The 24,309-nt window shown below is 38.0% G+C and overlaps 1 pseudogene; it reads right to left on the reverse strand.

The window, feature by feature from the left end:
- Window positions 1-7,052: 7,052 nt before the first annotated feature.
- On the reverse strand, window positions 7,053-16,054 carry LOC122301568 (annotated as a pseudogene).
- Between the last annotated feature and the right edge of the window lie 8,255 nt (window positions 16,055-24,309).

Below are 24,309 nucleotides of genomic sequence, written 5' to 3' on the forward strand. Positions count from 1 at the left end.
TTTAGAGGCCGTTTAGATTGAAAAACACTCTCAATCCATTTCATCTCATTTCATTTTATCATTACAATTTTTTAAATTTTCACATAAAATTTAATAAATAATTTAACTTTTTCAAATCTCAATTCAATTTTTTCAAATTCCAAAACAATAATAATATTATAACAATATTTTATTCAACTTTTAATTTTAATCTAAAACCATCTTATTTCATCTCACTATTCAAACAACCTCTTAATATATATGGGAAAAAACGGAAAATCTTAGCAAATATCTATAGATAAAGATAGGTAAGTGCAGTATAATAATTACATCTTAGCACATATTATCCAACAAAACTTTTGTTCAAAATAGACCATAATTCAGTACAAGTTTTAAAAAATATGTTGGTTGTTTGATTGATTATTTTTTGTCAATCTTGTATGGGATCAATTAATTGTGAGAATATTGAAATTTTTATGGTGCTTTTGGTTGAGTTGATCAAAGTTTACACCAAGCTGAATCATCCATTCTTTCTATAAAGTTTGCTCTGCCATATTTTCTATATATGATAAATGTTCTTACATGATACAATTTAATAGTTTTGCATAATTAATAAAAAGAAAGAATTTATATAAAAAAGAATTCAAAGTATTGTAAATTTAGACAATATATCTCATATAAATAAACATTTCAATATTCATAATACTTTTTTTTTTTTATATCAATTACTGAAAAAAATGAAATATTATGATAAAATAATTGGTAAAATTGGAGGAAACAGTTACCATTAAAAAGAAAGGTTAACTTGGAGTTACTTTAAAAGAAAAGATTTTAGAATACAAATACCTCACCAATAGAATTTATAAAATTAATTGCTGATCAACAACCTAATGCTTCTTCTACAATTTCACCAAGCATCAATGCAGCTAGTTGTCATGTGAAAATTTTTGCCCAGATGATAAAGAACAGTTAAAAAAAAGTTTCTTAGCAATGAATGTAAAAAGTATGGGCTTTTAGTTTTTACATTAGTTGAGATGTACGTTCAATGAGAAGTGAATGTTGATCAGTTTTGACAACAAACACAACATGAATTAAAAAAAAAAAAATTATGATTTAAAGAATATATTCCAACAAATGAATTATGTTGAGAGTGCTAGATGGGTAGAACGTCAATAAAAGTTTACAACTTCTTTACTTATTGTTGTAACAAAACAAAAAAAGCCTAGAATATTCATTTTGCCCACAAAGAGAGGAAGTAAATAGGGAAAAGAAACATCTATTCACTCCTTTTTGTGGACAACATAAACATCATGGGCTTTTTTATAATATCTCTTTTGCAATAGAAAAACAGAAAAACCTATAACATTCCTCTTGTCCCCAAAGAGGAGGAGATAAAAGAGAAAAATTACATCAATCTCCACCTTTTGGGGGACAACATCTTGGGCAATTTTTGTTTTACTATTACAATATTTTCTTCTTTGTTTTTAATAAAAGCATTGAATTTTCAAAGACCAAAATTTCTTCACAACTTAGAAGCATATGTTTATGTTTATTTTTAATAAAAGTCTTGAGGTTTAGTCAATCAAAACCCGTAGTCTTTATTTTGATGGCTAAGGAACTTTTTTTTAACCGTTCTTTATTTTGACAAGAAACACAGCATGCATAAATAAAAAATCAAAGAAGTTATGATTTGAAGAATATATGCCAACAAATGAATTATGTTGAGAGTGCTACATAGTTTGAATTTCAATAAAACTTTGTAATTGCTTGACATTTTGATTCTTATTTGTTGACAGCTTCTTTTTTATTAAAAAAAAAAAGGATTTACAATTTGAAATATTTATTACATTCTCCACAAAGAAACAATAATATTGTTATAACAAACAAAAACGCCGAGAACATCCTCTTGTATCCAAAGAAAATGAGATAAATGAAAAAGATTTGAGTAAAAAAAATAAAAAAATGTTATAAAAATGATTCATTTATTAGGATTGATAATAACAATAAAAGATGAGTTCAAATAATTTGCTTCATAATTTGTATTAAGAAAATTACAATGGGAAATTTAGAATGCTTTAAATGGAAGGAATATGTGTAAGAAAAAAATACTTTTCTGAATGAATTGATGTTCTTATAAGCATACTTGAGGAATGTAAAAAATAAAAAAATAAAAAAAAATAAATGAAAAGATTTCCATAGTTTTTTTCTATTATTTTATTAAAATTTGTTTCTTTTATGTGCTCATTTCTAGGGAAGAGAGAAATATCCTGGGTTTCCTTTTGTTTTATTATTACAATATACATGTATATATATATATATATACTAGATGAAAGCAACGTGCAATGCACGTTTGCTTAGTTTATAATTTTTTTTTGTTAATAACTAATTTTTTATTAATAAGGACGTAATGTTTTTGGTTAATTAAATAACAATGTCATGTTTATGTAATTTATAAATAATTACATGTTATGATATATTATAAAAGAAGAGCATTAATAGAAGCTATAACATGATCCTATATATTATATCATTAGTTTTTAATTATAAAGCAGTTCCTTCAAACCCAATTGCACTAAAAAAATTCACCAAAAGCATGCTAGGATAGTAAAAACAGACTTTCTTATTGATGAGATTAAAAAGAAGGTTTAGTATGTTCAATGCATGTTGACACCACGAACATACAACTTTAAATTATCATGCATAAAAAATCACCCAAAAGTCAAAAGGAATATATTCAACCAAAAGGGAAAAATGTGGCACATCCAGAAAATTTGCCCCACACAGAAGTCAGTTCAGTAGTATCATCGAAATATTGATTTAATGATGTAGTAATATAATTTCTATATAAATAATTTGCTCTTTTTAAGAAGAGGTGCAATCCAATCCAAGTACACTGGGTGAGGGTGCATACAAGAGAAAGCAACTCATTGGAGAGAGGGAAAAGGGTAAACAAAGAGCCAAAGATACTCTTAAGCCAAATTTCTATTTGATGTTTGGAATGTAATAGAATTGTTCAGCACTACATAAATGATGTTACTGTATCAATTTTGATTTCAAAGTTCAATATCTTGAGGCCACTTGAGTACTAAAGGAAAGTCAAATGCTCCCAACTTCCTTCGAAACTGGCAGAAGTAGTTGAATTGTAAGATGTATAGAATGCTAATTAGACATTCTTCTTCATCATGTCAAATCGAGTAGCCTGAACCAAGCCCAACCACCCATAGTCAAAAAAATATGGAAAATAAATTACTAAATAAAATATGTGAAGATATGTTCGAAAGGCCAATTTGGAAGTAACTGCAGTGCTGTCATAGCATAGTGCTGCAAGCATGGCATTGGAAAGTGAGGTGAAGACTCAACACTCAATCCTTATCCTTTGGAAAAGGGTAAAAGCTAAGAGACAAAGCAAACAATTATTGAATGACTGTAGAGAGAAAAGGGAAAATTTGCAAAACAATATTGAAAGCTAAGAGACAACTATAAATATTCTTGACAGAAAAATCTATTGCGTATAAAAATTTATTCAGCTAAATGCGAAGAAATAAATGCAAAAATAAGATTATGATATAAATCCCCACAACATAGGCTCCATTTGAGTGACAAGAAAATGAACTTTTTTTACGCATTGAAAGGCAGGGGGAGACTTTTTCTGAAATTTTGCATATGGTGGTCTTAAAACCTTGTGGGTCCCATGACAAAATATTTTACTGCAGTAAAAGTTTTCCTTAAAAATCCCATCCAGCATTTTAGCAGGATTATGTCTCATATTTTATATATATATATATATATATACATATATATGCACACATTGTTGGTATGCATTCATCAAGGAAACTTGCTGCCATTTTTTCAGCAATCTTTTCTTGTAAACAAAAATAATGGAACAATTGTGAAAATTCAATTTTGGTTTTATCCTTTTCTGCTTGAAATATGGTCAAGGCAATAAGACAGCATTAGGATTTAACCAACTTCAACAAAATGATAATAGCTCATTTCATAAAATTCCCCACCCAAAAATTCCTTATTTCTTATCCAGTCTAGTAAGTTCTTATCAAACACCAAAGCAGAGGGCAATAGAGGCCTACCTCAGTCATTCTGCAAATAAGCTACTAAGAGGGTCAAAAACTTCGAAAAATTGTTCAACAGTTCAAGAAAATAAATTCTAATGAATTAGTTAGGCACAAAAAAATAATCTACTATCCAATCACCTATCATCTATTTCGTAATTCAATATCATATTGTATATAAAAAGTATATAGAAAGAAGTTTACATTCTAGAAATAGAACTATATCCTTACGAAGAAGGCACCTAAAGAATAATATCAATGAAGTTATTCTCTATTATCATGTCATATTCTAGCACATTGCAATAAATTCTAGTCCATTCAGTTGAGAAAAATGGCAATCGTAGGTTAACTCCATTAGTCCAGTTGAGAAGCTGTTAACGCTTGGGGGAAGAGCCCAGTAATCAAGCAAAGACTTTATCTGTATAGAACTCAAATATGGTATGACAGGCCCCAACATCCAACTAAGAAATGGTGGTTGTCCCATGTCCTTTTTAACATCCTAATACTTAACCTAACCAAAATAAAAATTAAAAAGGAAAACCATATCCAAAAGGAGACTTTTTCAAGAAGCAAAGGCCATGAATGATGATAACTTATTGAGAAGGCTTGAACCTCTTATTTAACCAACGAAGATCAAGTATATAAAATGCAAAGATGTGAAAACAGAATAATTAGGACAACTGGTTTCTATTTACATCATAGTAGTTCTTACTAAAGTTTATCCATACGACCACCACAAGGCCCCAGCACATGAGTTGATATCAATAAGTTCCTTTTAGATAAAAATATTTCTCTTGAGTACTATCCCATTACAATTAAGAACCTAGAGTCTTAACTAAACTTAGCAATTGAAAAGTGAGACAATGAAGAAACTCAAATCAGTCTCTTTTTCACAAAATCTTGCACAAAAGATTCAGAGACTAACATCAGCAGGCAAGGGCAAGTAAATGCTATGGAGTTCTATATAATTTTAATCCCATGGTCATCGCAAAGGGTATATAGTTACTACCATTAAAATCAGGACCCTTAATTTAAACTGAGCTCTTAAAATTCCTTGCTTCCAAGACTAAAAATGTCCAACTGGAATTATACTGGTCTTGCCATCGGTCTAAAGGAGTCATGATTATCTTCCAAGTTTGTTGAGGATGCACCTTTAGGAAGTGCAACCATGTGTGTACCGCTTTCTTATTTTGACCCAGTCAACTGTCTGATATGTTTGTCACTGACCATAAAGAAGGAAATGAAGCTTCCATCAATCAACTCATTCGTAAAATACTTGTTCAAAGGTAGAGCATTTCTGACGGTTCAACTTCAATCATTCTCAGCTCATCCCCTCCCTCCACTACCTAGAGGTTTACCACGAAAACCTCTTTTTGAAATTTTTGAGTACAGTATGTATATTCGTAGATAAAGAAAAGGCAACAAAGATCCATGATTTCAGTCTTCCTTTACTTCATTTTCAACAATACTAAAGTAATTAATTAAATCCCTCATTTTAAAAGTATTTCTCTACTACAAACCACTGAAACACATATTGTTGATCGTAATTGAGGGAAAAGTATGCGATACTAACATCTGTGAAGAGCATAAACTGAATAGAGTTCAGCTTAATTATTTAGAATCCATAACCACAGGCTCATAAACACTAACGAAAAATAATCAGCGATGCAAAATTTAAATAAAACCAAAACCGTGGAATTTGCACCGAGGAAAACGTTTAAAGATGAAAAGAAAGAGTATATGGAAACGAAACTGAGGGGAAAAAAATATAGAAAGAGAAAACAGAGGTACGAGAGTCGATGATAAAGAAACTCACAGCTGCGACTCCGCCACCGAGGATCGCGTACTTGAAGCTCCTCTCCTCCATCGATGAAAATTGGGAAAGATTTTGCCCTAGGTCGTGCGTTGTGCTAGACAAATTGGTTTTGGAGAAAGAAACAAATGAAGAGACGTAAAATAGAGAAGACGTAAAGGTACGGAAGAAATTAAAGAGAATATAATAAATGAAGTTAACGGATTTAGTAAACGGAGTTCAACTTTAACGGTAAAACAACACATTTCCATTAAAACAACAAATTTATTTTAGATAACCTCTTTTTATATATAAAGATATTTTATAAAAACACAATAAATTTCTCAAATCATAAAACCTTCGGTCTTTTACGATGTCCAGCCCTTCTTTACTACGAACCTATCTAACTTGTTTACAGCTCTTATAGGCTGCTTTCAAATGCAATGATTAGCCCCATCATCTCTCAACATTCTTTAATGTAGCATTAAATTATTGACAAATACGTGAAATATTATAATTAATTTTCAATCATTTAATACCAATCGAGAGAGGACGATGGCATTAAAAATCGAAATACTCCCGTTTTCTTCCTCTCTCTCCATTTCCATCTAATGAAATTGAAAGACATCCTTATGGCCGAGATAAAATAGAAACAATAAATCTATGACCAAAAGGATTTAATTTAAGTACTCAAAACTGGTAATAATATTATGGAGGCTGTGAATTAAGTTCCTGTAAGTAGTTCAACATCTTTCACCTCACGCTATAAACCAATTCAGAACCTGCAACCACTACTTCCTATAAGTAGTTCAACATGTTTTACCTCCTCTCGGAAGCTTCTGTTAACATCTTTGAAAAGCGTCCAGACTATACATACTAGTCTCAAATTTTTCTTCTCAAAACATAATAATAATAAAAATAATAGCCTTAAATCTAAGTATCCCCTATATATTGAGAGAAGAAGGATCCTCATGCAAGATGATTAATTTCAGGCTATTCAACATTATTACCTCACCTTCTCCCCTAAAGACATCCAGAGAGGGTTAAGGAAACCACTTCAAAGACCAAGGTACCAGTATATGTAAAGTTCATTTCCATAAGTTTTGGAGAGTAGAAAGTCAGAAAAAGATAGATGAAATAATACGATAGAAGTTCCAAAAAAATATTTTCAAAAAAGACTATCAGACATTGCAAAAACTAAATTTCAATGTCAGTTTGTCAGGCATGTTGCCTCAACTATAAGCTTTATTTAACTCGGTCCTTCTCAATTTTGATTCTAAAACAATTATGAAGTTTCCGAAGATGAAAATAGAAGCACAAGGTGAGGTAAACCTTGCAAAACTCGATTCCAATTCAGATGCAAGGCACCTGATATCAGTTCCCTTTACCTGAGATTGCCCATACCTCAAGAATTCTTAAAAAGCTCATGTGGTGAAACAAAACAGATTTGATTGGACAGGCAGGAACAAATTCTAAGAAACAATCAATATGAGCCACCTTTTTCAAGCTTCTCAATTTCTTCTTGGTGCTTCCTTTCTGCCTCCTGGAGTTCTCTTTCAGCATTTTCCTCTTCTTCAATTTTGTCAAGATCATCAAACTCCTTGGTTGCTGCCATTGCTTTCACTACAGAATCTCTTAGCTCAGATATTAGACCACTGCCAACATTGTACTCTTCTTCATCCCCGATCAGGAATAATCGTTCATCAGGTCCTGATGCCATGGGGATGTCAACTGCCACTAGCTTCAAATCATACTGCAAAAAAGATGGCACCCAATACTTCCCTAAGTATAAGCAGACCATTCAAGTGCTTCCCTACATACATTTTTCCCTTTTCTTCCTTCAAAACAAATTATTTTATGTGTCACTAGAGAGAGATTAGATAAAGCTCTAACTAATATATTCAGTAAAGTGGAATCTAATGAACTCTCATCTCTCAGTCACTCTCGTCCATGCCTTAGCCTGGCTATTAATTTGGTGAGCTGTCAAATATCCAACCACTAATAAACTATGTATAGTACGACGCAAGTTATGGGTAGAGAAAAGGCATTCAATTTTTACACTTGAGAGGAACCAAAACTAGAATTAGCAAGGGCCAAATGGCAACTTCATTTGGTTCAACTAGTAAATCTCTTGGCATTATACAAAACGGTTGGAAGTTGGAACTAAATACTGCATTCACTAGGATTGTGGGGCTAAAAGGAATGGGGAAGCCTATCTCCCATTACTTTCCATAGTTATGTTCCACTGGCGGTTGGCTTAGCCATCTTAACACTCTTAGTTCCGATTTTACATTAAGGTTAGAATCTTTATGAAGTTAAAGTCTTTTGTTGAGTTTTCTCTCCGTACACATGTAACTCCCCACGGTGGTGAGGGTGTCACGGTGGTGTAGGGATAGTTTTCCAGGGTAGTTTTTAGTTCTTTCTTGGTGGTATTATGGCATTATCACGTGAAGTAGTTGTAGAAGCTAAGTTGTTTATTCTTTCAAAGGAAGGAAACAATATACATTTTTCTGAACTTGGTTGGAGGGAGAGGTTTGAACTTGTGGTGGGCCGAAACAAATCTCTGTGGATTGTTAAAGTGTTGGAGGAATGCTTGAAGGGGGGGGGAAGAAGGAGGTGGTTTCGGTAATCAGAGAAGGATATCGAAGTTTTGTTGCTCAACGATGCTCGAATAGGCGAGGGCGTTATTTGTCGATTGCTGAATACGGAAAGGAAGGAAGAACTCGTATGCTCTGTTTTCCAGAAGGTGAAGATGGATGGGGATGGAGGAAAGTGATGAATACGGCCATAGAAATGGTTCAGACCAGTGGAAAATGGCACGGAACAGGTGATGGAGGGCAGAGTAATAGAGTGGAAAGGGTTTCAAACACTGTTGCCAGAACTTTCAAGGAGGTTCTAACGAAGGGACCGACGGATGCGCAGAGGAGGACCGTAGGAGGTGCAGGTCACGTCGAAGGGGGGGATTGTCGAGCCCCATGCCACACTCGGAAAGTAGACTCTGGCAGGCTAGTTGGGCAGGAAACGTGGGTGTCTAGTAAACGTCTACTGGAGCTACAGGGGCAGTTGAGGAAGTTGCAGAAGGAGATGGAGGAAGTCAGGTGGTATGTCGGGTTGGTTAAGGAAAAAGGAGGGAGATGGGGGGATGACAGGGAGAGGGTAGATACGGTGGCGTTTCAGGATGGGGGTTTTAATGAGCCAAACATGGTTGGGCCCTTTGCAGGGCTGGAGATGGGCTTGGGATCCGGAAGCTTCATACGGCCTCAACCACTCGTGGGAGAGGCTCAAATGGCCTCTACGAGTGAAGAGCCCAGTGCTGGGCCTGGGCCTCCTCAGTCCAGGCTACTGGAACCCGTCCCCATGATTTACAGGCCCCGAGTCAAGCCTGGGCCTCCACAGCCCAGGACGTTTTCTGAAGACCCGCCTCTCTTTACGGGTTCCATCAACCCGGCTTTCTTCAACCCGGGATCCAGCGAAGCAGCAATGGCCGTTGAGCCACCATCACGTCAGCCATCGGTGGAGAAGGTGTCGGCGACGACACAGAACTCGCCGACGGTGAGCCTGGAGTCTGTCGACGTGATCCCAAAGACTGCGAGAGAGAAGACGAAGTCGCGTAGCACAGCACCGAGCCTGAGTCCAGATCGGGACGGGTCTTTTCCGGCGCAGGAAGGACGAAGGTCACCGATAGGCTCAGAAACACTGAACATGGGCTCGTTGGTGGCTTCTATCACACCTTTGGTGGGTGTAGACGAAGAGGGGGAGGGATCTGAAGACTTGATGCTCTCGGTTGAAGATGATATTGAAGAACTCTCTTTCCCTGATGTGTGTGGACAACTAGGGCTGGATGATCTATCAGTAGAAGAAGACCCTCGGGGTTTTCAGATCAGTAGGGTGGAGGAACCGATGCCTTTGAACTTTCGCTTACCGGAGCAACCAAATATTTCAGATTGGGTCTTTCACAAGGTGAGGGAGATCCGAAATTTGGTGGGCATCGATTGTGAGGGATATGAGGAACAATTCATGGCCTTGTTTACAGCAATCGAAGCGGGACACAAACAAAAAACGAAAGGCGAATTGAAGAAGCATAGGGAGCTTAAGAGATTGAACTGGTCGATGAACACGGAAAGCAGCGCGAGTAGGGGAAGGTTGAAAGGGAAGGGGCTGTCGGTTTCTCAATGAAGCCAAAAATTGTGTCGTGGAATGTCCGTGGGCTTAATGAGGTAAATAAGCGGCTACGGGTTAGGAACATGCTTAGAGAATGGAAGGCGGATATAGTGTACTTACAAGAGACGAAGTTGAAGATGATTGATAGGAAAATGGTGAGGAGTCTATGGAGTGGTAGTCACGTGGATTGGTCATTCTTGGCATCAAACGGGGCGTCAGGGGGGGTTGTGGTAATGTGGGATAGACGGGTGGTCGAGAAAGTGGAGGATTACATTGGGCAATTCTCGGTTGCATGCTCGTTCAGGTGTCTCCGATAATTTTTTATGGGCTTTTGCAGGTGTTTACGGACCCAACCAAGATCGGGTAAGAAAACTCTTGTGGGAGGAATTAGCAGGGATTCACTCCTGGTGGGGACTCCCATGGTGTATTGGGGGAGATTTCAATGTGGTAAGATTCCCGAGTGAAGTTTCGGGTTCTAGAAGATTGAGACCAGCCATGGAGGAATTTTCGGAGCTTATCTTTGATCTGAACTTGGTGGATTTGCCACTTGCTGGCGGCATCGCGACGTGGTCTAACAATCAATCCTGGTCTAGATTGGATCGGTTTCTAATTTCTCCTGAATGGGAAAGTCACTTCCTGGAAGTTTGGCAAAAACGTATGCCTCGTATTGGCTCCGATCATTGGCCTATTTTGATGGATTGCGGGGGAGTTCATAATGGTCGTCGGCCGTTTAAATTCAAGAACATGTGACTAAAATCGAAAGGGTTTGTGGAGAGGGTGAAGCGGTGGTGGTCTTCTTATCAATTTCAAGGTACTCCTAGTTTCATTTTTGCAGGCAAATTGAAAGCCCTAAAAAGAGACTTAAAGGCGTGGAATGTGGAGTCTTTTGGCAACGTAGAAGCAAACCAGAAAGCTAAGATGCTAGAACTTCAGGAGATTGAGAGACTGTAGGAGGTACAACCACTCTCTCAGGAAGAACAAGTTAGGAGATCAGAGCTGGTCACAGAAATTGAGAGATTGATCCTGCTAGAAGAGATGTCTTGGCGACAAAAGTCCAGGGCACTGTAGTTGCGGGAAGGAGATCGAAGCACAAGTTTCTTCCACAGAATTGCAAATTCTCATAGGAGAAATAATAACATTGAGAAGCTGTTAGTGGACGGTGTGGAGTGTGGCGATGAGCAGGTACTTCATAACCATGTAGTTGATTTCCATGAGAATCTACTGACAGAGCAGGAGAGTTGGCGGCCTCCCTTAAATGGGATGGAATTTGATACTATTGGGGCACTTGACGTTACTCGGTTGGAAAGGGAGTTCGAGGAGTTAGAGCTTTTCGAGGTAGTGAGGAAGATGGCCAGGGATAAAGCTCCAGGACCGGGTGGCTTCTTTATGGGCTTTTTCCAAGATTTTTGGGAAGTTTTAAAGGAGGATCTTATGAAGGTATTCCATGAGTTTTTCATGGCTGGAAAATTTGAGAAAAGCCTAAACACCACTTTTCTTGCTTTAATACCTAAAAAGGTGGGGGCTATAAATTTAAAAGAGTTTCGGCCTATCAGTCTAGTGAATGGGTTGTATAAGATAATCTCGAAAGTTCTTGCAATCAGATTGAGTGAGGTTATGGGGAAGCTAATTACGAAACCACAAAACGCTTTCGTAAAAGGCAGACAGATCCTGGATGCGGTGTTAATTGCCAACGAATGCATTGATAGTTGGTTAAAGGACGGAAAATCAGGGATCTTGTGTAAACTAGACATGGAAAAGGCCTATGATCATGTTAACTGAGATTTCCTTCTACATTTGTTAAGGAGATGTGGCTTCGGGGTTCGGTGGAGGGCGTGGATACACTGGTGTATATCTTCGGTAAAGTACTCGGTGCTGATAAATGGTGTTTCAGTTGGTTTTTTTCAGAGTTCTCGTGGATTGAGACAAGAGGACCCTTTGTCACCGCTACTGTTCGTTTTAGTTATGGAGGCCCTAAGTAGGATGCTCTCGGTTTTGGTTGAAAACGGACTCCTAAAAGGGTTCTCAATGGGCAACCCAGACAGGGATACGGTTATCATTTCTCATCTCTTGTTTGCAGACGATACACTGATTTTGTGCGAAGCCGAGCAGAATCAGATGCAAGTGCTAAAGACCTTACTCTTCTGCTTTGAGGCTGTCTCAGGGCTAAAGGTGAATTTGGAAAAATCAGAGTTGGTGCTAATTGGGGAAGTTTCTAATATTCGCCATCTTGCGAGAACGATGGGGTGTAAGATTTCCTCTTTCCCTATGACTTATCTGGGACTTCCTTTAGGGAGTGCCCCGAGGGCACCCATGATTTGGGAATTAGTAATCGAAAAAATAGAGCAGAGGCTGACGGGATGGAAGAGGTTGTACTTGTCAAAAGGTGGTAGGATTACTTTGATAAAGAGTACACTTTCTAATCTACCTACTTATTTCTTATCTCTGTTCCCAATACCAGCAAGTGTGGCGGTTCGCATTGAGAAGCTCCAAAGGGATTTCTTATGGGGGGGTTTGGGGGAGGAGTTCAAGTTCCACTTGGTTAAGTGGGAACATGTGTGCCGCCCTATATCTGGGGGAGGCTTGGGGATTAGAAACCTAAAGAACTTTAATCGTGCGCTGTTAGGTAAATGGCTGTGGAGATTCGCCCAGGAACACGACTCTCTATGGAAACAGGTGGTGGTGAAGAAGTATGGTGGTTTATAGGGGGAGTGGTGTACTAGAGAAGTAAGGGGAGCTTACGGAGTGGGGTTATGGAAACACATCAGAAGAGGATGGGGGGTTTTTAATCGTCATGTAAAGCTTTGTGTGGGTACGGGTTCAAGGATCAAATTTTGGAGAGATGTTTGGTGTGCCAGTAGGGCTTTAAAAGACTTGTATCCTTCTCTGTTCCAGTTGGCTAGAGATAAGGACATTTCAGTGGAAGAAGTTATGGAGATAGAGGGGGGCCAGTTTCTTTGGAACATTAATTTTAGTAGGGCTGCACAAGATTGGGAATTAAGCACGTTCGCAGAATTCTACAGCCTCATATACTCCATAAGGCCAAATAGCCAGCAAGAGGATGTTTTGTGGTGGTCACTATCAGGCAAAGGTATCTTTTCAGTAAGATCTTTCTATAAGGCACTCACCCATGTGCCCCCTTCTACATGTCCCTGGAGAAAAATCTGGAGAAATAAGGTTCCACCTAAGGTATCTTTCTTTGTTTGGACTACATCCCTGGGGAAGATTCTCACCACAGATAATTTGAGGAAAAGGAGGATTATCATCGCAGACTGGTGTTGTATGTGCAGAAGTGGGGGAGAGTCGGTAGACCACCTCCTGTTACACTGTGATATGGTAAGGGCACTCTGGAACGAGGTATTCTTGAGACTAGATATAGCTTGGGTGATGCCCAAAACTGTGGAGATGGCGCTAGCCAGCTGGTCTAACATAAGGGGTAGTAAACCAATTAAAGCTATTTGGAAGATGATCCCTCTATGCATCATGTGGGTTGTATGGCGGGAGCGAAATGAGAGGACCTTTGAGGACCAGGCAAGATCAGTGGAGGAGCTTAAACTATTATTTTTTAGAACCCTTTGTAACTGGGCCATTGCTGTGAATTTTAATGGCATGGCCATGCATGATTTTCTTATCTCTAACGTGCCTACCTAGTTAGGGCGTTAGTTTTGTAATTCTGGCTTTGCCATTGATCAATATATTTGTTTATTTATCAAAAAAAAAAAAGTTATGTTCCACTGGCTCTTCTAGTAAAATGTAGTCAAAGTTGCCATATGAGTTAATGGAACTCTTGACTGAGAAAAGGAACTAATGAGGACAAGAACATGAAACTGTTCTTACAGTTACACTTACATTTTGCCGACAAAATGGACTTCAAAAAATCTGTGGACATAGGAATTATTGAACTTCAAGAAACAATGCCATTTGATGTTACAGGAAGACATTGAGGCAGAACAAGAAGCAGTAGCATATGTGACTTATACAACTACAAAAAGCTCCATGGCCTCATATCATATGAGAAATAAAGGGAGAGTGACTAGCAAAGAATTAAACCTGGCCTTTTTAATTCTTGACTTCAACACTGATGAGCCCCTTTCTCTCAGAACCTTGTATAGGAAAGATGAGAAAACATCGCTTGCTCCTAAAACTTGGCTTGAAGTTCTTTACTGTAAGGTCACCTCCTGACATCACATACGCTCTCAAATCTGTTCCAGTAAGAGGGGCACCCATAACCTCGAGGATCCCAGCAGATGTATTAAGCCTCCTCATGGCCATTCGATAAACTTTATCAGGATTGATTGTGAATCTTGAGCGGAGATAAAGACCCTTTAAGTAACAAAAACACAAACACACAACACAAGATCTACGCTTTAAGGCATCACCCTTCAGAACAATACAGCATCAACAACAGTTGATTCGCATGTTTTCTTATGATTGATAACAGTTGATCCCCATACATTGGCATAGAAGAATCCAAAATTTTAGGTCCTATAGACCCATGTATATAGCGCATGCATGTGGACCATCAAGGTGCACTTGCAGATTACACCTATATGACGGAATTAATACGACCTACTTATAATGTGGTTGCAAATTTTGGATTCAAAGTAGGATTATTGCAAAACAGAAAGTCCATCAGTTAGAATGTAGAATCATGGGATCAGTAAGATGGCATCCCATCCTGAGCTCACATGCAACAGCTAGCATTCGCATCATACTTAGACATTTTCTTTAATCTGTCGGCAATTGCAACCCATGGGGCAGAATGTAATATGAACATGATTGTTCCAGTAAAATACTCGTGTTCCTAAATCCAAAAATTCCTACCAAAGCCCATAAATAAATTTTCAAGCTTTTAATTAAAATTAATTCAACACCACTTGGAAGTTGGAAGTTTGCAAATATTTACTCGGACAAGTGCATTCACACCTGAAGGAAGGGGGCTCTTCCTTTTCTTTGACATGGCAATTTCTATCGACTGCAATGCCTCAATTAGTGAAAAAAGAGTAGCACAGTACAAAAACTCCCCTAATATGTACTATGTGAGTTCAAAGAGCAATTCGTGATATTGATGCCTCTTGCGTCCTTTTCTATTTTTATGAAGAGGTATCCAGAGATCTTGCAAATATAAAGTGTGTTTTTCCCAGTTAAGTTCCCCAATCGGGAAAAAAAAATGATTATCATCGTTCCTCATTCACATCTATCGAGAACTTGGCCATGCCTTGAGAAAACACGTGATGCATCAATCAATCTATCAACCAATTTTTAAGGAATGAGAGTTTAAAAAAAGTATAACCGCAAGAATATTGAGGAAATTGATAGCAGTAATTATTAGGGGATGTGAATTACAAAGAACTTACAGCAAAGGCAACAATAGCAGAAGAGAGGGCGAGAAAGCCATACTTGGCCATGCCCTCGGAGAGGCCAACAAAGGTCTTTGCTATACCAAACATAATCCTCCAGAGAAAAGCACAAACTAAAAGTCCTCCAGCCCCAATGAGAATCACGGAGTTCCGCTTACAGAAAGCCTCAATTTGCAACCCAATAGCCTCGCGATAGCGGGAGAACGTGGAAGTCAGGGCTGTGACGGGCTTGTCCCAGAAGACCTCTTTGCCCAGGTTGGGATTCATAGAGATGAACCTAATCCGAACCCCGGAAATAGAAATAGGGCTATGAGCTGGTTTTTTCGTGAGAGACAAGCTACTGGGAGAAAAAGAGAATGAGTGAAAATTGAGGGCATTTAAGAAAGTGGGTTTTGAATGGGATTGCGAGATCAAGGAACTTCTTGAATTGGAGGGCGAAAGAGAAGAGTAAGCTCGAATAGCAGAGGCAAAGACAATATTTGGATTTGAAGAAGACGAAGGGGAGCAATTTGATATGGACAGATGATTGTAATGAAGAACAAGACCCCCTCGGATCACTCTTAACGAGGATTTGGACATTGCTATTCTACTAGTAGTCTAGTATTCGACGTCACCAACCTCTGCTTAACGGACAAACTCAACTCCCACTCCCAGCATTCAGCAATGTCCCTAACTGTACTAGAGAGGATGAAGAGGAAATGAGCCTTATTATTATTATTATTTATTTTAATTCAACCTTATATATTACACCTGTACAGAGTTGGGCTACTGTGCTGCCCAGGTAAAAGTTTTTTTTTTTTTTCAATTTTTAATATATTTAAATATTTTTAACAAAATTTTAAAAAAATAAATACATTTAAAATCATTTCCCTAATTATTAAATAAAAAATAAAAATAAAAATTTTTTTTGATCAACAATCAAGTGAGAGGTATATTTCAAGCGACATACTAATATTTTACTTTTGTATAACACTATCAAACATTACAAATTTTTGCCCTTATCAGAGCACTCGTAATGACAAAATGACCCTCCCTTGTCCATATTTTTTCCTCTTCTAGTGATAAAGCATGCTTAGCCAACAAGTGAGCTACATTGTTTCCCTTTCTAGGAATATATCTCTATCCACTCCTTCCTACCCTTTAAGAACATTTTAATATCTTCAATCATATGTCCAATCCATGAAAAATCTTACTCCACACTATTCACGCCATAGATGACTACCGTAGCATCCCATTCTATAATCACTTTTGAAAAGCCTAGCTCATTACAAATCTCAAGAGTCTTCCATAGTGCAAGGCATTCTAGTAGTTCTGGCTGAACAATATTGCTTCTCTTACTGCAAACTGAAGCGAATACTTCTCCTTCTACATCTCTTATAACAATTTCTAATCCCATTTTCTTGTTATTTATGTCTAGAGCAGCATCCCAATAGACTTTTATTTCATTAATGTCTGGCTTCTTCCATCTTTTACAAGGATTGCCCCTAACCCTATCACTATTATTCTCCTTTACTGTCATATGTGCAGGCTTAAAATCCTCCAATCCTTCACTTAACTTCAATATCAGTTCCCATGGGCTGCAAAATTTGTTCTCAAAGATTAACTTGTTTCTTTTCAACCATATCCTGCGCATAGTAGTAGCTATCCACTCCATTTCTTTTCTATTAAACCTGTTGATAAGTTTACCTCATAATTTTAAAAAACCATTCTTAGCTATCACCCATTTCTGCAGTGCACTAGTAGTTTCTGCCCACATATCATTGATTGAGGGACATCTCCATAATGCATGTATTACAAATTCCTCACATCTCTCACATACTGGGCACACAAAATTCTCACATATCTTCTTACCATATAGATTTTTGTAGGTAAGATGTTGTTAGATGCTTTCTAAATGAAAACTTTCACCACCCCTGGCACATTCAGGTCCCAAATACTCTTCCATTCTGCACCTCTTGAGTCTGCCTCCGATGCTTCTTCCTTTAATTTTATTTTCCTTTCCATATCAACATGATATGCACTCCTCACAGAGAATAGGCCACCTTTAGTATAGCCCTAGATTTGTTTATTCTCTAATCCCAATTTACTTATGGGGATTCGACAAATCTGGTCAGCTTCCTCCTCCATGAAAACATATCGAACTAAAACCTCATCCCACTCTTTTGATTGTTTATTAATAAGCCTCATCACCCTCTCTTCCTTGTTCAAAATCTTTAGAGGAAATGAGCTTCTTGTCTTGTTAACGACGCTTTCTCATTCGTTCCTCTTGCATCCTATGCAAATTAATTCGATGCATACTTGTGAAATATTAATGCAAATTATTCGATGCAGACACGTTAATCGCTTTCACTCTTTTTAAAAAATAATGAAATTTATTATTAAAAATAATTTTTTTGAGAATAACTTCTATATGGTCTTGGCACAAATCAAGCTTTTGTGCCCTCCAATTATGAGACTACATGTAAGCTTATAACACTAAAAGAGAATGAGGACAAACACTAAAATTTTTTTCCCTTTTTTCTTTCCATTGGATTTAGTCGTCCAAATCACTTGTTTTTTTTTTTTTCTTAAATTGGAGTCGTCCAAACCACTTTGAATTTCAGAGAAAAGACCACTGCTTCTCCTCCGTCGAGATTTGTTGTCCTTCTACAGTCGCACTCTACCGTTGAACAAGCCTTGATAATCTCATCATTTCAAAGGTACTTTATTCTTGCTTTACAATTTTCTATTTGGTTGCCAAGAAATAGGAAAAAGAAACTACTAAGTTAAGTAAAAAGAGTGTTGATTTTGAATGAGTTATTCTTTCTCTATAAATTTTATCTATTTTACTTACATATATGCTTCTCTTCAAATGGGTTCTTTCACTATAAACTAATTTTTAAATACATACTTCTCTTTGAATGAGTTCCTAAGTAGAAATAAGAGTTTGGTCATTTTGAGAATGATAATTAATTGATTTTTTAAGAAGTCTTTAATTCCTTTCTCCATTTTTTTTTAATCAATACTGGTTTGTGACATTTGGTGAATTTTAGTTTTTCAGCTCGGATGCAAATGGAAAGGGTCAAATATTTCAATTCGGGTGCATCTGCCAAAATCCCTTTGGCCCATGACACGGTGATGGAAGCCTCACTTTCACTCAATTGATTGTGGCGTGTTGGATGGCTAGATCTAGGGTTACCTCAAGGCAACACAAAGATCCAAATTGGTTTGATAGTGAAAATTAAAACTAACTGAGGCTAGCACTCAACTTTATAAAGTTTGGAAGAGAAAATTCTCATTCATTGAAAAAAAACATAATAATCATAATAAAAATGCAAATCCAAAAATATAAATAGGGTTTCATAGGGTTGGCGGCACCTTCCCCAATTATTCCCTTTACCTAAATCTATATCTAGATCTCAAATAGATCAAATCCTAAGTTTAAGGAAACAAAATCAAATGCCTAAAATAAATGAAATAAACATAAACACATTAAAACTAGATAAATCTCCTAATTAAAAGGACATATTCAGCCATCCCCTTGCAAACCGACCACTCCCCTAAAATCAAGGGATTCGCCACCTAACCCCTAAAATCAAGGAATTGGCCACTACTTGAACCTCTTCTAGCCAATCTTGTCTTAGGTGCCCATCACCATATCAATCGAGCTATGCATGCACCACAATGCAACCCTCATAGTCTCGGCATGCCTAGCCTTCCTAGTGGTATTATGAATAGTTCTTCTTGCATCTCCATCATACGACCCTCGTTATCTCCCTCTCAAGCACTGCATTGTTGCCCTCCAAGTTGGGCTCAACCGAGACAACCTCAAATTTAGGGGAATAAGGGGTGGGAGAATCCGAGATAGAAACCCAATCAAGGAAATCCTTGCCCCCAGTAAGACGCTCCTTAGATAAAGGGGAGGGGAACTATCTGTAACTCCTAGAGGGGGCGATCCAAAAGGACCCTATAGAACAGTAAGGAGAGTAGCTCTTCTCCGGGTAAGAGTTCCATAATCCCCTCATTGCCCAGCGGAGTTGGGGAGGAAGATTATGAAGTAATGGGAAGAGTGCCCCCAAGCTGTGTGAGATCAGCCATAGGAAGGTTGGCCCAAACTTGCTGAAGAGGGTTAGCACAGCCCACCCCTAGTGGGAAATAAGGAGAAGGTGCGACACAAGGAGGCGGCATCATCACCACCACTTCTTCGGCAACGATAGCTTCGGTTGTTGAACAAGCACCACAACATAAGGTAGCCCAGGAGGGAGAATTTGCATTTTGTTAGATTTGGCCTTGGTGGGATACTCCTTCCAAGGTTTCTTCCCCTTCCTTTCCATCGGCGTGCTAGGGGAACGCCTGTGGATCTGAGGAACCATCGCCTACATTTAGATGGCCCGATCAGTGAAGTGTAAGTTGGTCAGGGGAGGTAGGTATCCTTGAAGCCTGCCATCATCCAGCAGGGCCTCAGAAAGAACATCATCTGGGTGGGCTTTCACCCATGCTCAGATGATCTCAATGCGACTAACTTCCTCGGGAGTTGCCCAGGGCTTGACACTTTTGTCATCCCTCACAACACCCTAGATGGCTCAAATAGGGTAGTCGCGCCGATTGACTTGCCTGACTGGGAACTCCTACCCTTTTTGAGACAAGAAAAAGAAGCACCGGCTCCACCCTTTTCATCCTATTGTAATGCGGCTCTAAATGAGTCAATGCTTGGATGGAGCAAAAGCTGCAAATGTTCCCACTTTGCTTTAGAAGGTTGTGGGTCATGAGGAAATCGTGAGAGGTAAGATTAGGGTGCTCGAAACCAACCTCCTCTAGTGCACACCGTCAGATAACACAACACGACACCAAGATCCTCCACTCATTTGGGTGGAGTTTGGTAGGCGCCAAACTTAGGAGGTCCAGCACATCGAGGATTGATAGGCAGAAAGGCAGCCTAAGGTCGTTAGAGAATATGCTAGGGTATAAAGCCACCTTCAACATGTACCCTTTGGAATCTACAACGCCTTCGTCGGGGAACAACACCTCCAACTCAACAATGCCAGGCATCTTCAACTTCATTCTCAGTGACTCCAACTCATCGGGAGTCACCATCGACCACCATGAGAAGCTGTCGAACCTCTGTGCCTTAGTACGGACCTCGAGTGGGTCTAGGTTCCTAGGGGTTCATAAAGGACCAGAAGGTTTGACTAGCTTAGGGTTTTTAGGGGTAGGACGTGAAGAGTTTTTTTGGATCCATGTGAATGTAAAGACAGAAGAAAGGAAGGTAGAATGTGCACAAATAGAAGTTTGAAGAGATATGAAGGAAACTTGAAGAACTTTGAGAAATGAAGAGAAGGCAAATAGGACTTTAAACAATGAAAGGGGGATTTAAATAAACCCCTGGCAACGGTTGGCATCCCAAGGTCATGGGAGTGCACGCACCCCATGAAGCCAGCAAGTCCAGCATGAATCCTGCAGCGTATAATGTACGGTGTGACTGGGGGGGGGGGGGAAGAGCTGCCTGACACCATTAATGCAGAAGGTATAGAACATACACAATCAAGTACTAATCTAACCGTCAGAATACGTGCCAATAAAGTTGGGAGAGGAACCTTCGCATAACACTATTAAATGATAAAAAAAACAAGGCAACTATAACAAAAAACCTGACACGTAGAAGAGCCGAGAGAGTAAATGGCTGCCCATTTCAAGGAAAGAGGAGCCCTAACGGTTGTGAACGGGAAAATGATAACACGAAGACAAAGGCGAGAAGGTAATGTGCGGGAAAAACCAAGGACAAAGATGGAAATAACTAGTATCTCCTATGACACCTAACACTTGAGAACTTGTGCACGCAGGTGGGCGGGAAGTATGTAGAGGCCTTCATCTTCTGACAATTAGCATGGAGAAGCTTGACAATGTGCAACCATGGGATAAATAGGTCCGGAAGCTACGCCGCATTAATGGGGCCGATCTCCGGACTCTACGCCACATTAATTATGCCACCTCATAAGCCATGCTGTATTAAAGAATTTTGACTAAGTGAACAATTGATAAAACATATACTCCCTGTGACAGGGTATGAGCTGTCCACGCTCAAAAACCTATTATAAAAGTCGATCCCCAGGTATGAAAAGCTATCTCTGATTCCTTTACAATCTTACACAAATTACTATGGAGATAATAACTTAAGTATCCTCGGCCTTCACCAAGGCCCCTAACTCTCAGTGTTTTCTTTAAGTGTGTAGGTGAAGACTGAAAACCTTAGTTGCTGGAACCTAGTTCAAATGTGTATGAAACACGATGTTAACAACAATAATAAGATGACAATGATAATAAAAAATTACTATATTCTTCAAAATTAAATATAATAAAAAATTTAAAGTTAATTTTACAAATTAAAATTTATTTATAATAAAGTGACATGTTTTATTATACTGATTAATTATAAGAATTATATTATAATTATAAAAAAAAATTATTAAGATATAAATTTAATTTTTTTAATAAAATTTTGCTATTGTATTGATTAATTATAAGAATTATAAAATACAGTTCTGCTACAGGTATCCATCGTTGGGTACCTGTTGTGGAATCGACTGACGTGGTTAATCAGTCGATATTAAATAGTAATTTAAAATTAAAAAAAAATTCCCACCATCGTCTTCCTCGATCCCCACCATCTTCATGTTACAAGCACTCTAAACATGCAAACCCTCTGTTTGAAATCATTTTGTCAATATCATGTACCGTTTAACTTTCAATATGTGGTTTCTAAGAAAATGTGAGGAAAGTAGGTGGACAAAACATAGTAGAACATAGAACCGAGTTTTTTTTTTCTCTCTTCTTGCTGTGAGCAGAACATAGCAGTGCAAATTCTTTTTTTTTTCTCTCTCTTCTTTTTGGGAGTAGAACATAGCAGTTTGAATTCTTGGTTTTTTTCTTTCTCTTCTTGTTGGGAGTAGAACATAGCAATGCAAATTCTTAATTTTTTTTTTCCTCTTTTTGCTAGGTGTAACAAATAATAGTGCGAATTTGTAATTTTTTTTGTTCTCATATTGCTGGGAGTAGATCACAACAGCTTTATATGTAGCTCCTTTGAGGAAGACGAAGAAGATGGTTCATGAGTCTAGGTTTTGTTGGTGCTTCAATCTATTGAGAAAACCTTCCCACCAGTCAATCTGTTAATACCCAAATAACAGCCTTCCAATAAACTGTTGCCACGTAACTCCTCCATTGAACCTCTTTATGCGCCTGACTACAGTTGATAAGAATTGAATACCCAACTAGTGGTCTTCACCTTGTTCTCTCCCACCTAAGCCCCCATCCCAAACCAGGCAAGAACCCATGCGACGGACCTTGTTTCTCACGGTGCGGAGTAGCTTGACCTCACGGTGTGGTAGGAACTCGACCCCGAGCGTGGTGGCGCAAGCTTGGTTCCTTTTTGGCCTCCACAGAGGGATTTTGATGACTGTTTTCCTCTATTGGTTTCCTTCTCTCTCTCTCTCTCTCTCTCTCTCTCTCTCTCTCTTTTTCTTTTGGGTTTTGGATTTTGGTTCCTTTAGTATTCGGTCATGTAAAAAAATCGTCTTTTGTTCCCAATTAACTACACACAAATTACAGAAAAGAAACAATAGATTCTTTTTCCATATTCAATTTCTTTATCTGGGCCTTTTTTTTTTACGTGTTGTTAATTTTCAGGTTTTGTTTCTGGATGCAAATTAAGAAATTCATGTTCAGGGCATAGAAGTAAAGCAAACAAAGCATAACACAAATCAATTGGGGGCGACGGCTTGGTGGGACAACAGAGGAAAAGCTTTTCAATGGGGGGCGACGGAGCAATGAGGATTTTTTTTGGGGGGGGGGGGATGATGGAGGAATTTACCTCAATGGGGGGCGACAGAGGAAAATACCTCAATGGGGGGTGACGAAGCTTGGTGGCAGCGACATGTTTGGTGTTTCAAGGTGCGGCGACGTCTGGTTGTATTTGGTTTCGTTTGAGGCAGCAAGGCATGGGCGGATGAATGGGTGTAATTAGATGAAAAAGAGTCTACTTTGCCTTTTGTGAAGTTTCCTACATGTCTCATTCTAATTGGGGGCTGTTAAATCCATAAGATCAGATAGGTTGTTCCAAAGAGAACCTCCAATCTATTTGGCTGTTTATTGTTTATTCATAAACATTTGCAAACATGAGATTTATTCTAACGTATACTGTGTAGACCAAAAAGAATGAAATAAATAGAGCACTAGAGCCTAGAGGTAGAGAGGTATTGCACAGAATCGCAGAAAGAGAGATGATGGACCGTGTCGCTGAGAAGTTGTCAAAATTGCTCGGACTTTCAAGCATAAATGGGTAGAGAATCATTGCCAAAAAAAAAAAAAAGGTGAAGAGTTTTTAGGTAGTTATGGTGTTTGGACACTCGAAAAAGTTTGAAAGAAGATGGAAAGTGTGGAAATTTTGAGAAAGCTGATAGGAAAGACTTTTTGAGACTGGAAAGTGTGCAAAAAGATTCACAGGAAAAATAAATAAGAAGAGAAGAAGAGCCTATGTTTGTGTATGTACGAGAGAAGTATCGTTGGGGCAGATGATTTCTTTTACTGGCAGAAGATGCAGACCAATAAATAAAAAAAACGCATCATTTTATTATTACATGTGGATCGACGTGTACGCGAGAGGTACTTAACGCGGTGTGCAAACAAACTTTTTTTATAAAATAATTAAAAAAAGTTATTAGGGTTAATTACCTTATTTCATATAATTATTTTTTGTTTTGCAATCACAAGGTTCAGTATCTCATAATATAAACAAGGAAAAATCTATTTGTCATCCTCACACTTCACACACCATACTTATTTTAATTTTTTTTATTTTTTTTATAATAAATATGTAGTGTGTGGATGATAAATAAAATAATTTAATTAGTTTAATAAGAATAAAATAAAATAAAAAATAAAAAAAATAAAAAATAATATTTTAATATATAAAGTGTGT

The sequence above is a fragment of the Carya illinoinensis genome, chromosome 2, assembly GCF_018687715.1.
Source record: "Carya illinoinensis cultivar Pawnee chromosome 2, C.illinoinensisPawnee_v1, whole genome shotgun sequence".
NCBI classification, from domain to species: Eukaryota; Viridiplantae; Streptophyta; class Magnoliopsida; order Fagales; family Juglandaceae; genus Carya; species Carya illinoinensis.